The 13,503-nt window shown below is 39.2% G+C and overlaps 1 pseudogene; it reads right to left on the reverse strand.

Moving 5' to 3' along the window:
• Positions 1-5,978: 5,978 nt before the first annotated feature.
• On the reverse strand, positions 5,979-6,097 carry LOC118608286 (annotated as a pseudogene).
• Positions 6,098-13,503: the final 7,406 nt, after the last annotated feature.

Consider the following 13,503-nt stretch of genomic DNA (forward strand, 5'->3'; position numbering starts at 1 on the left):
ATAGGTCCTTCACATGTTTCATTAAAATTATCCCTAGATATTTTATTGTTTCTGTTGTAATTGTGAAAGGAATTATTTTTTCCACTTCTTTTTATGACACTTCATTATTGGAGTGTAGGACCATTATGGATTTTTGAAGGTTAATTTTGTATCCAGAGACTTTACTGTATTTGCTTATTGTTTCTAGTAGTGTTATTATGCAGTCTTTAGGGTTTTCTATATAGAGAATCTTGTCATCCTCAAATAGTGACAGTTTGACTTCATCGTTTCCTATTTGGATGCCTTTTATATCTTTCTCTTGTCTGATAGCACTTGCTAGGACCTCCAATGTTATATTGAATAACAGTGGTGACCGTGGACAACCTTGCCTTGTTCCTGATCTTAGAAGGAAAGTTTTAGTTTTTCACCATTAAGTATAATGTTGGCTGAGTGTTTGTCATCAATGGCCTTTATTATGTTAAGGTACTTTCCGATTTTGTTAAGTGTTTTGGTCATAAATGGATGCTGTATCTTGTCAAAGGCTTTTTCTGCATCTATTGATATGATCATATCATTCTTATTTTTTATTTTGTTTATGTGGTGTATCACATTAATCGATTTGCATATGTTGAATCACCCCTGAGCCCTTGAGATGAAGCCCACTTGATCGTGGTGAATAATCTTTTTAAAATGTTGCTGTATTCAGTCTGCTAGTATCTTATTTAGGATTTTCGCATCTGTTTATGAGAGATATTGGTCTCTAGTTTTCTTTTTTTGTGTGTGTTATCTTTACCAGGTTTTGATATCAGAGTAATATTGGCCTCATTAAATGAGTTGGGAAGTATTGCCTCCTCTTTGATTTTTTGGAAGAGTTTGAGGAGAATAGGCATTAAATCTTTTTTGGATGTTTGGTAAAATTCACTGGTGAAGTCATCTGGTCATGAAATTTTACTTTTTGGTAGGTTTTTGATGATTGTTTCAATTTCCACACTGCTGATCAGTCTATTTAGATTTTCCAGATCTTCTTGATTCAGTCTAGGAAGATTATATTTTTCTAAGTACTGGTCCACTTCTTCTAGGTTATTAAATTTCTTATTATATACTTTTTCATAGTATTCTTGCATGATTTTTTGTATTTCTGTGATGTCAGTTGTAATTTTCCCTCTTCCCCTCTTTTGTTGCTAATTTTGTTTATTTGTATCCTTTCTCTTTTTCCTTAGTGAGTCTAGCCAGGGGTTTGTCAATTTTATTAACCTTCTCAAAGAACAAGCTCTTTGTTGTATTTATTTTTTCTATTTTTTTTGTTTTGTGTTCAATTTCATTTATTTCTGCTCTAATTTTGATGATTTCTTTCCTTATGCTGACTTTAGGCCTCATTTATTCTTCCTTTTCTAGATTTTTAAGATGAAGCATTAGGTTGTTTATTTGGGCTCATTATTGTTTTTGGATATAGGCCTGTAATGATATGAACTTTCCTCTAATGACCATTTTTTGCCATGTCTCAAAAGTTTTGATATGTTGTACTGTCATTATCATTCGTTTCTATGTGTCTCTTGATCTCTCTTTTTATTTTTTCCCTGACCCAGTTATTCTTCAGTAGCATGTTGTTTAATCTCCATGTATTTGTGGTTCTTCCTGCTTTCTTTTTGCAGTTGACCTCTAGTTGCAAAGCATTATGATCAGAGAATATGGTTGGTATGATTTCAACCCTCTTATACTTGTTGAGGCTATCTCTGTGTCCCAGCATGTGGTCAATCCTTAAGAATGTTCCATGTGCACTAGGGAAGAATGTATAAGCAGCTATTTTGGGATGGAAGACTCTATAAATGTCAATTATGTCCAGGTGGTCTAATGTGTCATTTAAGGATGTTATTTTCTTATTGATTTTCTGTTTATATGATCTGTCCATATCTGACAGTGGGGTATTTAGGTCCCCTACTACGATAATGTTTTGGTCTGTTTCTCCCTTTAGTTCTGTTAGCAATTGCTTTCCATATTTAAGGGCACCCCGGTTGGAAGCATAGATATTAGTAAGTGTTATGTCTTCTCGGTGCATGATTCCTTTTATCATTATGAAGTGTCCCTCAGTATCCTTCTTTACCTTTTTGATTTTGAAGTCTATTTTGTCCTATATTAGCACCGGTACTCCCACTTTTCTCTGAATGCCATTTGCTTGAAATATCATTTTGCACCCTTTCATTTTGAGTCTATACTTGTCTTTGAAACTGAGATGTGTCTCCTGGAGGCAGCATATGGTTTTGTTTTGTTTTTTGATCCAATCTGCAACTCTGTGCCTTTTTATTGGTGAGTTCAGTCCATTTACATTTAGGATGATTATTGAAATATGAGGTCTTCTTACAGTCATTTTATCTTTTGCTTTCTGGTAGCTCGGTGTTTCCATTGCTTCCTTGTCTTTGTGTTTCTGTTTTCTTTGTTTTGGTTGGCTTTTGTGAGTTTTGCCTCTGGTCCTTGTTTTATGTTATATACTTCAGTTATGAATGTTCTATGTGTGGTTATCATTATGAATATGTAAAGGATAGTGTGTGTGTATATACAGTCATTCATTTTCTTCTGCACGTGCCTTATCTCCATTCCCCTTTGTGAATTTGGATCCTCCCCTTTTCAGTCATTGTTGTCTCATTTGTCCCTGTGTATGCTGAACGTTCATTACTATCTTGTTATAACAGTTAACTTCTTATTGTTTAAGCTTCTAATGTCCTGTTCTTAGTAAGTGTTGCACTCCTCTGCTTTGATTTGCCTGATAGTCACTTTATCCTAACTATGTATTTTTTTTTTTTGTAATTTTGTTTTTGGTGAGCTGACCCCTTAGGTATTTCTTGTAGTGCAGGCCTCATAATGAAGAATTCCCTCAATTTCTGTATGTCTGGAAAGATCTTAATTTCTCCTTCATATCTAAAGGAATCCTTAGCTAGATACATTATTCTAGGCTGGTAGTTCCTTTCACTTAGTAGTTTAAATATTTGATTCCACTCTTTTCTGGCTTGTAAGGTTTGCGCTGAGATAATAATCTAATAATCTAATAATCTAATGGGTTTTCCTTTATAAGTTACCCTTTTCATCTCCTTGGCTGCCCTGAAAATTCTATCTTTGTCATTGATTTTTGAAAACTTTAATACAATGTGTCTAGATGAAGGCCTTTCTGAGTTGAGGTAATTGGGTGTTCTGTTGACTTCTTGAATTCCAAGCTCCAGCTCATTCCTTAGATTTGGGAAATTCTCATCAACTATTTGTCTGAAAATGCTTTCTAGTCCCTGTTCCTTTTCTTTGCCTTCAATAATGCCTATTATTCTTATGTTTCCTCTCCTGATTGTATCAGCTAGTTCTTGTATTTCTCTTTCATTGTTTCTCATTCTTCGGTTTCTCTCTTTTTCATTCTGATTTATTTCTAGATTTCTGTCTTTGATATCACTGATCCTTTCCTCCATTTGGTCAACTCTACTTCCATGACTTACTTTTTATAACTGAAGGTTTGTCCCTATAGTCCCCTTCACCGTTTTCACCCATCCTCCTCAGCAAAGTTTACTGAGCATCTACTATATGTCAGTCAATGCACTAAGTGCTGGTGATACAACAGTCAACAAAACAGACAACATCCCTGTTATCATGGAGATAGATAATAAATAAATAAAATGCATAAGATCTCGAACGGTAATAATTGCAATACAGAAAAATAAAAAAAAAAAAGAAGCAGGGTTGAGGAGGCATTTCAATTTTAGGTAGCATGGTCACAGAAGGCCCCACCGAGCAAAGAGTGAGGGAAGTGAGGGATAGACCTGTATTCATCAGGATTCTCCAGAGAAACAGAACCAATCAGAGATTCTATTTTTTGTTTGTTTGTTTGTTTGTCTGTTTATTATGGAGGCTGAGAAATCCCTCGGTCTGCAACCTGCATGTTAAAGACCAGGAAAGCTGGTGGTGCAGTTCTAAATGCCAAAGTCTCAGTCTGAGACCAGATGAAGACCAATGTTCCAGCTCAGTAGTCAAGCAGAGAAAGAATTCTCCCTTCTTCTGCCTTTTTTGTTCTATTCAGGCCCTCAGTGGATTGGGTGACCTCAACCACATAGGTGAGGGCTATCTGCTTTACTCATTCCACTGAATCAAATGTTAATCTCTTCCAGAAACACCCAGAAATAATGTTTAAGCAGCTGTCTGGATACCCTGTGGTCCAATGAAGTTGACACCTAAAATTAACCTTCACAAGAACCAGGTGGCTACCTGTACAGAGCTTTGTAAGCCAAGGGAACAACATGGGGCATATTATGACTCTGAAGAAGATTAACAAATACCTTGCCATTCATTAGGTACTCTAGTGTCTCTATTCATTTAGTTCAGACGTACAGGAGATGAAGCAGCCTTGATGATTATGTTTCACTGCTTATTGTTTCAAAGGCCCAAGGCCTCGCAAACTACTGATGGAAAAATCCACAAATAGTTACCAAAAGTAAGTTAAGTTATGCAGCAAAGACTTTTCTCATGCTAGCTCTGTAATCTTGAATCAGCCATTTGCTCTTTTGGGGCCTCATTTGTTCATCTGAAAAATAGGAATATGACTGTTTCTACCATCGAAGGTTACCATGAGGCCTCTATGAAGTAATCGTTAGAGAAATGCTTTGCATCTCTGAAAATTTCAGGGATTGTTCTTACTGGCCCGAAAAATGTCCTCCCTGCCAGTGGATCCCATTAGTCATTAGCCTGTCTCCACACCTCAGCAACCAGAGGGTCACAGCGAGGCTTCAACCAGTATGAATTCTGTGATAAAAGTTCAGCTCAGGGCTGGAGAAGGAAACAAGGCCCTTGTGTACAGTGTAAGTACTCTCTGTGTCCACCTTGGTCTCATGCGAAGGGCTGACATGAAGGGTTGACACTTTTGTGGGACTGGTTAGATATCTGCATTAGTTTTCTATGGTCATGTAACAAATTACCACAAACTTGGCAACTGTTAATAACATTCATTTATTCTCTTATAGTTTTCATGGGTCGGGAGTCTGGGCATGGCTTAACTAGGTCCTTTGCTTGCGGTCTCACAAATCAAGGTATGGAGCGGGCTGGACTTTTTTTCTGAGACTCTGGAGGAAGAATCTGCTACCAAGCTCATTAGGGTTCCATATAGTTGTAGGACAGATGTCCATTTTCTTTGCTGGGGGTCACTAGAGGGTTATTCTTAGCTTCCAGAAGTCACTCAATATTCAAAGTCAGAAAGAGTGAATTGAATTCTTGTGCTTTTAAACTCTTTGACTTCCCCTCCTGCCACCAGCTAGTGAAAACTCTGCTTTCAAAGGTCTCCCATGGTTAGATCAGAGCAGCCTGGATAACCTCCATATCTTAACGTAAACTGACTTGGAACTTTATATCTGCAGAATCCCTTTACAACATTATCTGCATTAGTGTTTAATTTAATAACCTGGGAACAGATGTCTTACAGAGCCATCTTTAGAATTCTGCCTACCACATGTCCCCATGGAGTTATTAGAATTATGTCAACAACTTCCCTTTAAGGGCCACTTTACGCACCATAAAATACAACAAAGATTGTTCCTCATGGTCCTACACATAGAAAGGAAACAGTACATCAGTCCTTCTATTATCTCTGTTTTTTTCTCTAGTGGTCTGGCTAAGGCTGTACCCTGGGCCCAAGTACCAGTAATGTCCAGAAAGAGTTGCAGTTCCAACTGTCAATTATCATCAATAAGGAAGTCTATTTCTCAGGCAGGAAACTGAATGTCCAAGGCAGCCCCCAGGCAGGTAGTGAGAGAGATATTTCTCAGGGCGGTTGGAAAAGACCAAGGGCCAACTGGGTCACGGCCTTTCTGACAGAACGACAGGATGAGATTGCTATGGCGGAAAAGATTTCTCAAGGCTCAAGACTTCTCAAGACTTCTCATGGTCTATCTGCCATTCCTTACACAGAAATACTCTCTCCGTGTCCCTCTGAAAAGTAATTTTAATCTTATTAAGCTGAAGTGTTTCTTTTTTTTTAATGCCTACAGCGCCTGGTCTTCCTAGGTGGTCTCCCATCCAAGTACTAACCAGGCCCGACCCTGCTTAGTTTCCAAGATCAGACGAGATCAGGCACATTTAGGGTGGCACGGCCATCAACAAGCTGAAGTGTTTCTCAATAATGATGTAGCCCACTGGCCAACAATCGAACATTGACAGGGCTTGGTGTTGGAGGAAACGATAATATCCACCTAGAGTGATTCTGAGTAGGCAATCCATCTGGTATCTATGGGCACCTGGGTCAGTTGGAGACGGACCATTTTCTTTTTGTGTCTTTCCACTCTAGTATGGATCAATGCAATGCCTCAGCCCATTACTTCTTTTGATAAGAACACTGAATTTCTATCTGGATAGTGAACGATGTAAGAAACTTTGATCCTAAACACTGAGACCAAGCAAAGAAAGATAATGGCTGAGCCAAGGGTCAAGGGGTAGCCTGGAGGGCCACGTGGGACCTATAAGACAGTGCCACTGGAAAGTCTCAGCCATCTGCCACTAACAATCCCCAAATGATCAGAGGAAGGAGGGAGAGAAGACGTTCTGGGATTGAACACAAATGGCCTTTCCTAAGTACAATTAGAGCAGCAGTCTGTGTAATTCAGAGAGAAGAATCCCGAAACTTCCAACTCAGGTCTAGGGTGAGAGGGCAGGAAAGCTGGCTCTGTTCTCATTAAATAAACAAACCTGGCTCAGTTTTAATTGTTGCTTTCTTTTTACAGCTATGATTATGCTGAGACGAGTCTCACGCTTCTTCCTCCAATATAACATCAAACAAGCAAAACCCAGTGAAGCCAGAAGAGAAGGTGGTGCAGAGGTAATGTGAATTAATGCACAAAAAACAGGAGATAGTTAAGTAAGAGAATCTCAAGAGAGAAAAGGTGACTGGTGCTGCCTCATTATGTGACAAGGTGAAATTTTGCCTCCTTGGGAAAATAGGGTTCCTTTTCTGCCTAAATGTGGTAGAGGGGTCAGGAAGAGTTCTTTAAAAGGGCTTCTCACCAGATTTGATTACCAAGCGTACAAAAATATTAGACTTGGCAGGCAGGAATCACTTGGCGGCTGTTATCCTCTCCCTTCCTCTTTTTTATTCCTTTTTTCATTTGTATCTGAGCTAAATTAACAGCTGCTCTTAAGAGACAGGAGTCCACAACTTACTCTCGTGTCAAACATACCACTGGGAATCCAGTGGCCCCACTCTCCTTTGACAGATGAGGCAGACTTTCCTGGTCTCAATTTCATTTGTCCAAAGAATGGCATAATCAGGAGTGGAGATGCAACCCTAGCTCTTGGTTCTTTAGGGATGGCATTATGACAAATCTGGTAGGAAAACAAAAGTCTGAAAACCAGAGAAAATAGGTAAATGTCTTGATTTTTTTAATGCAAAAATGGGCTCAGGAATACTGACTAGACCAATGATCATGTAAGGTCATAGTGGTGATCAGAAGCTCATAGCCTCTCAAAAGAACCAGCTGCAGATAATTTTATAGGTTGATTGTTTTATCAAACTTCCCAAGAAAAGATAATCTCTCTCCTCTATATGTTGTTCCAGAGATGAGAAAAAGTGGGGAAGGTACCCACTTAAGTTAGGAGGCTACTGTAATCTTGATGCCAAATTGGATAGGGACAACAAAATAAAACATTTACAGGAAATGTCTTTGAGAATATAGATAGCAATTGCTAAACCACATATTAACTAAATCTAATAGTGTGTTAAAAGGAAAACATGACAACAAGAAAACAAACAAAAAGATTGCATCATACTCAAGTAGAATTTATTGCCAGGATGCAAGAATAGTTCAGCATCGAGAACTCTATCAATGTCATTTATCACATTAATACAGTGGGGGAAAACAATGAAAAAATACCTTTATAGGTGCGTAAGAAACATTTTATAAACTTTAACACCTATTTGTGATAAAAGAAATTAAATGGATATCCCTCATCCCTATGAGGACCACCTATTAAAACCGCACAACAAATATCACACTTAACAGAGGAGAAACTTTAGAAGCATTCCATTTAAGATAGGACGCAAGATGAGGATGCTGTTATCACATTCTAAATTAATATGCAAAGACCTAGAAAGAAGCAAAAGTATAAGAATTGTTAAGGAAGAAAAAAATGAGTATTTGAAAGTGATGTGACCATTTACCTAGAAAGACCAAGAGAATTTAATAAACTATAAAAACTAATGAGAGAGTCCAGCATGTTTACTAGATTGGAAGATCAATATTCTAATTTCGATAGTGTTCCACACCAGCAATAACCAATTAGAAAATATAAAGGCACCAATATGGGACTGGATAAATGAAGTATGGAAGCTGTAAATGATGGAGAGATATATGAATTATAGGGGAAGAACTATGAACATGGGTAAATCTCAAAATGGTAATGTAGAGTGACAAGAATCAGAAGTATAATCAGACTACATTACTAGCTACCACTTACTGTGTACCATGCTCTACACACTGTTCTAAGTGTTTCTCACTTAATCCTCACCACAACCCTATCAGGTTGATATTAATAATATTTCTTTATAGGTAAGAAAATGGAGGGGACAAGAAGTTAATAAATTATGGAAGTAGGGTACCAATCCAGCCAGTTTGGCTTCAGAGGCTATGCTTTTACCATTGTGCTAGTACCCGGTGGCCACTTGGGCATGGAGTGGCCACAGAATGGTAGGTAGCATCCTCGTGATGTGTCCCTCATTTAACACTGCACCTTACAGTTCGTAAAGCACCTTCTGGTCCAAGATCACATATGGTCTTTATGAGACATTTACAAATGAGAAAAGTGGAGCGTTAGTTTTTTTTAATTACCTTTTTAGATTTCCAAACTGCGTGGTAAATGCAATAAAACCGAATTACTAGAAGGGTGAAAATTAAGACATAAATTATTTTTTATTATTTCATTATTAAATTTAATAGGCATTATCAAATTGCTATAAAAGTTTTGAAACTCTCCATTTCTGTGCTTACGTCATTGCAGTCTGGCACCGATCCATGCACCACGCTTTGTGTAGTGCTGTTCTAGGGTTGTCCATCCATTCAGGCTTCCATCCCCATCATTATCCTCACCTTTCCCCAGAGACCCAGGAAGGAAGCCTTCTTCCTCCCAGTGTTATCTGAGAGATCACCAGAGAGAGAGCGCCACCTACTAAGGAGAAAGATTACTGTCAGGAAGTAAAGTGAGGCTAGAAAAGAGGGCCCGTGACCCCCAGGCCCAGCAGACCACTCAGCCCCCATCCCAGAATACACCTGTGCTAGGGGCAGGCATGCATAGCAGAGGAGTCAGGAGAATAAAAATCACCTGGAGTGATGAGAAAAAGTAACAGCAAAAAGAAAGGCAGTTGCTGGTTGATGACAGAGGAGACCTAGTTTTCCACCAGGTGAGTGATGCTAGAACTCTGTTTCTGAGGGTTTTAGCTATATATAACCACCAGGTAGCTGCCTGGTAGCCTCCTTGGAGAAATAATCTGGAGGGACTGCTTCGCTCAGAGGGACTTCTTCCAGTGCAAATGTCTTTCAGATGAACATATGACTTTGCTCTGAATTGTACTTCAACAGGTTCAAGGCGCTGGGGATGGATTTCGGGCAGGGTCGGTTTCATGGGTGTGCAACCAGTTTACTTGCTTAGGGCCCATGCTGTGTTTAATGGCCTTCAGTCCGTATCTTGAAATTCTTAATAATTTTGAAGAAGAAACCCCACATTTTCATTCATACTGGCCCCCACAAATTATGTAAGCATTTCTGATCTGGGGTTTGTGTCCAACAGGGAAACCCACAGGGTGCCACGATGAGAGGCACTGGGCGAGGGACAATCAGGCTGGGTATTCTCCTACATGACAGAACAAAGATGCCAAATCCCCTACAGAGCAGTAGAGAAATTGGCAGTCACTGCAAATCACATATTTCTTTTTGCAAGTCCGACAACATCAATTGTGAGTGGGGGGGAGGGGGAGTAAAACAGTATTTAGAATACCTAATGATATGTTAAGATCTGTTGTTTTTCCAGGCAGAAGTGAATCAAAGATTGTGGTCTTAGTTCCGCCTCATGAGATTCCAGTGGATTCCCGAGAAGGATTAATTTACATCAACAGTTGCTTTGCATGCATTCTCTCTTAATCCTCATGCCTTTTCAAGGTAAATGTCATTCACCCTATTTATCAACAAAGAAACTGAGGTACAGAAGAGTTAAGTGGCTTGTTTCAAAGCCTATTCTTTCACACAGATACCACTCACCTCTCAGACCCTCTGGGCTCTGTGTAGAAGTAGTGATGGACCAAAGGAAGAGTGTGCCTCCAGATATTGGCACCAGCCTCTGAGCAGTGAACATACAAGAGAGCCACCACCAGGCTGTAGCCTGTAAGGAACCCACACCTCTGGGCGTGAGAAAGTTTGTGGAATGCCAGGTATCTGGGAGGGTGGGGTGACCTCCATTGGTCTCACGCATACACATTTTCTCTCAGCATGACCTGCCAGAGGCCCCTCCTCTGCCTCACCCTCTCTCTCCTCTTTACCTTCTGGAGCCAAGAAAGACCCCTCTCTTTTCCTGGACAGGAGCTATGTATTTGACCCTGTGCTTCTGGGTCCCTTTGAGTGAGCTGCTCTCCGGCAGCACTAGGGCAAAGGTGGTTTTAGAATGAGTGGAAGGCATCATGGAAGGGACCTTGGGCCAAGAAGGAGACAATAAATAGTCCAGAGATGTACGCTGCTCTCCTCCAGAAATGGAGCTGTACAAATATGCTGTTTCCATTTCTCCTGGGAATTTGTCACCTCCTCTCTAACCACCTAGAGCAACATTTAGAACTGATAAATAGTGACTAAGTCTAGGATGTAAGAATGATTATGCTCAAGCGTTGGTGAGTATAGAGTAAATCAAGTAAATCTTCAAACCATTTGGTAATTTGTCAAAAACTCTCTTCTCTGCAATTGTGCATTTATCAAAACATTTGTTTTGTATTGGCCTTGATGTCAATTCCCCTGTTGTCCCCACCTGGACTCTCCCCATCAGTTGTCCTTTCTCCTTAGTATTTTTAATCTTTTCTTTTCTCCTGTTCTTTTTCTTAAGCTTATGACCCTTTTTATCTCTCCTATACTTTTTTTTGAAGAAAAAAACATTTATGTGTGTGTTTGTTTCTTTGTTTATGTTGTGGTAACGTTGGTTAATAACATTTTATAATTTTAGGTGTACAACATTATCATTCAATATCTGAATACACTATAGCATGCTCACCACCAAAAGTTTCATTTCTATCTGTCACCCTTCACCCATTTTCCTTCCTTTCACCCCCTTACTCTCAGGAAACCACCAATCTATTGTCTATAACTATGTGTTTGTTTCTTTTTTTTCTTTTGTTTATTTGTTGTTTTATATTCTATATGTAAGTAAAATCACATGGCTTTTGTCTTTTTCTGCTTGACATCTCAGTATAATACCCTCAAGGTCCATGTTGTCACAAATGGCAATATTTTATCTTTTTTATAACTGAGTAGTATTCCATGTGCATATGTATACCACATCTCCTTTATCCATTTATCTGTTGATGAACTCTTAGGTTGTTTCCATCATCTTGGCTATTGGAACCCTTGTACACTGTTGGTGGGATTATAAATTGGTTTAGCCACTAAGGAAAACAGTATGAAGTTTCCTCATAAAACTAAGAATAGAGCTACCATATGATCCAGCAATTTCTCTTCTGGGTATTTGCCCAAAGAATATGAAAACACTAATCAAAAAGATATATGCACCCTTATGTTCACTGCAGCATTATCTCCTCTATTTCTAAAACAAACAAACAAACACCACAATAAAACTTCTCCCTCCTTGTGAGGCTTGTCTCTCTCTTGATCAAAATTTTGCAATAGTTGTTCTACGTATTACTTCCTCTTCCCTCTAGTTACTTAAGGCTTCGGATCTGGTCCTGCCCCCACTTATCCTAAGGTCACCCATTATCGCTTCATTGCCAACACACAAAGCCTCATCCTCCTGTACCTGCCAGATGACATTCAGCCTCAGATTCCATTTCATCCTAGAATCCCTCTCCTCCGTTACCTCCCATCAATCTTCTTGAGCTGCTTTTTTGCTGCTCTTCTCCTCACCTACAAAATTCTGTCCCAGCCTCTCTGCTTTACTCTTTTATACTCTTTCATTAGAGACCACATCTACTCCCCAGATTCAGCCATTATCTCTGTAGTAAATTCAAGAATCTGTCTCCAGCCTTTCTAAGCTCCAGGCTCATATATGGAAACACTTGAGAAGTGACCCTTGCATATTCCATGAGCAGCTCTAAACCTATCTGTGTAAAATTTAACTTATCATATTCTTACCACTACTCTCAAAATTTCACAAGTGTTCTCCATTTTGGGAATTAACATTACCCACCCATCTATAGACTCAAGCCAGAAATTTGGAATTCATTCTTCGCTCTTCTCTTTTCATCACTTCTTAAGCTTCATCTTTTCATTTTCCACACTCTTTTTGAATGAGCTCATCTACTTTGGCTTTAACCACCCCAAATCAATCTTCAGCCCAAATCATGTTTCTAATCTCCAGATTTATGAGGCCAATGCCTAGTAGACTCCTCCAATTGATAGCATGCAGGCATCCAAAAGTCATTGTACCTAACCTTTAACTCATATTATTTCCAACTTAATTCCAGGCCCAGTCCTACTCTATTATTCCTTATCTTTGTAAATAACATCACTATCCAATCAGATTTCCTGGCAGAAATCTGGAAGACATCTTCCCTGCCAACATCAAATCCATTATTAAGGTTTGTCAATTCTATGTGCAGAATATATCTTATAAGCCCCCAGAAGTCCACTTATGTACTCAAGGATAAGGATTTCTGATCAAGATGCTAATTAATATGACACAAATATCTGTTTCTAATTTAGGTTTTCCTCCTATGCGCTGGACCTATTGTATTCATGTATTCGTGCTGAACACTTTCACCTGACTATTGCTCAGGGTACTCAATACATCCACCACCAAACTCATCATCTTTTCTCCTTTGTTCTCTGTTCACTCTTTATTTTCGTCAAAGAAGAGCCATCCTTTTGTCCTATTCTGAAAACCTCTGAAGAATCTCTATCTCACTCTCGTCCTTCACATTCAATTTTGTTGATTCGGCCTCCTCCACAGTACACACATTCATTTTTCCTTCTGCATTTCTCTCCCCACTCTCCTACTTCAGTCTATCAGGAGTCTCTGGCTCCACAAGGATCTGTTTGCCTAGAGTCTGTGCTCTCTTTGACCTCACTTCCAAACTGATCTCTTGAGCCCAGCTCTCATCATGGAGCAGCTGTGCTCAAAAACAATCTATGGCCCCTCCTCTTATTCTACGATCAAACCTCAACTATCATTCAAAACCTCATTTGAGAACTAAGCCTTATTTCTTCCAATTTCCTTCCACATAGCCTCTGCTTTGAAAAATAGAACTGTTTATTATTCTCCAACATTCTTTGAGTTTTCTACCCATAGATCATGCATGTGCTTCAAGCA

This window comes from Rousettus aegyptiacus, unplaced genomic scaffold (genome assembly GCF_014176215.1).
Source record: "Rousettus aegyptiacus isolate mRouAeg1 unplaced genomic scaffold, mRouAeg1.p scaffold_m13_p_9, whole genome shotgun sequence".
In the NCBI taxonomy this organism is placed as follows: Eukaryota; Metazoa; Chordata; class Mammalia; order Chiroptera; family Pteropodidae; genus Rousettus; species Rousettus aegyptiacus.